Source organism: Hordeum vulgare, chromosome 6H, assembly GCF_904849725.1.
Source record: "Hordeum vulgare subsp. vulgare chromosome 6H, MorexV3_pseudomolecules_assembly, whole genome shotgun sequence".
NCBI lineage: Eukaryota > Viridiplantae > Streptophyta > Magnoliopsida > Poales > Poaceae > Hordeum > Hordeum vulgare.
In genome coordinates this window covers 197,411,628-197,413,282 of record NC_058523.1, presented here as the reverse complement: position 1 = coordinate 197,413,282, position 1,655 = coordinate 197,411,628, and the positions used below count along the sequence as shown (strand labels likewise).

Genomic DNA, 1,655 nt, shown 5'->3' with positions numbered 1-1,655 from the left:
TGAGTGCGAAACATTGTCCTGATGTATATGTTTTACATGAAAACTCATGACATGGCATGATAGGGCACCACAAAAAAAACATTTTTCATATAAAGTTTATTTACTTCAGAGCGAGGGTTATCTAGTTACGAAACAAATCATTTTAACATGATATTTATGCAAATTAAATGCAATAGCAAGTTAAGCATTTTTAGCATGGTTGAAAGTTGGATATTGTGAATCTACCCGAAATTCTAAGCATTTTTCATGTATAAAACATTTTCATCTGATGCAAGGTTAATTAGTTATTGACAGTTTAACAACATGGCATTTTCTATAATTACAAAATTCCCGAGATATTAGACAAAGTGTAGACTTTCAAAAACAGGTTTGGGCCGAATCTGTTGCAATGGGCCAAACGAGACTGAGCACAAATAGCTAAACAATTCATAGGGGAGAGGGATAGATCTAGGTGCTCACGAGGCCTCATGGCTCACTCGGTGGTGCAACCCAACACGAATGGGGAGGCAGGTCGCAGCCTGGGCCAAGCGGCACTAGCGAGCAGGCCGGGTGGGGCCCACGAGCGGGCGAGCCGGCTAGTCCACCCCATGCGGTCGTTTTCGTGTGGTCCTCCCGGTGAGGAGATCAAGCCAGCATGGCGGTTGAGGCGAGGATGTGGTCTGCTAGGCTGGATTCCGGTGACCTGGGGGCAGCGTGGCGGCACGAATCGACGGGGCCTGACCAGATCTGGACGGATCCGGGCACGAGGTACTCATTCCCAACAAAGAGGTAGCCTAGGGCGACACGGACTCGGAGATCCAGGGTGTTGACTCCATGGCGGCTCCTGAAGAAAAACAAGAAGAGATCAGGGTGGGAGAGAAGGGCTGGAGAGGAGGAGGATAAGGATGCGGCGGGTCACAGGTGACGGGGCTGGGCTACTTCGGCGGCTCGGTCAGGGCGCCATGGGTGCACGGGAGGAGCTCGAGAGTCGAGAGGAGCGGGGCTTCCATGACCGCGGGCGTTGGCGGCGGTGGATCCGGGCCCAAGAGGGCTTCGGCGGGCCTGTGTGATGGAGGGAGGTCGATGTGGCTAGGTGGTGGCTAGGGGTTGGGGATGCACGAAAAATAAGGTGGGGATTAGGGTTGCCCGATTTTGGATGTGGGAATGTCCATTTATAGGCAGGATGGCTAGGGTTAGGGGTTTTAGTAGAGAATGGTGTTGCACAGGCCGAGCCTTAGGTAGTTTGGTATCCTCTTTGTGAAAAAGGACTTCGAGATTCATTCTTGTCAGGCATTTCTAAGGTATATAAGCTAATATACATATGCATGAATAGTACAGTCGTATGAAAGTGGCACATTGTGAGGCCCTGTTCGCACGGGTTAAATAAACGGGGCATGTCTTGGTTTTTGAAATAGCATAAAATAAGCTTGTCCGTGTGTAAAGTTGCAGCAACAATAATTGTTGCACTGACCCAACGCAAAAGCAACTTTAAAAAGTGTTAATATTTTATTCGGTTGTTTTTGGTATATGTACCGTTAGAGCTTTTGTCTTTTCTTATATATATAAATTAATCATTAAATTAGTATGCAATTAGTTATTGTTTTTAGCAAAAAAAAAACTAACTGTGTTGTTCTTCTTCTTTAAAAAAAAGAGCTCTCTTAAGATGGTCCCTCTTA

At 46.8% G+C, this 1,655-nt stretch overlaps 1 long non-coding RNA gene across 2 annotated transcripts; it reads right to left on the bottom strand.

The window, feature by feature from the left end:
* Window positions 1-266: 266 nt before the first annotated feature.
* On the bottom strand, window positions 267-1,363 carry LOC123401714. 2 transcript variants are annotated; one of them, XR_006611171.1, is made up of 2 exons: window positions 899-1,363; window positions 267-823 (listed from the first exon to the last, which is right to left on the bottom strand). It is a non-coding gene; the product is annotated as an uncharacterized LOC123401714 (long non-coding RNA). The 2 variants fall into 2 exon arrangements; XR_006611172.1 differs by having other exon boundaries at window positions 919-1,363.
* Window positions 1,364-1,655: the final 292 nt, after the last annotated feature.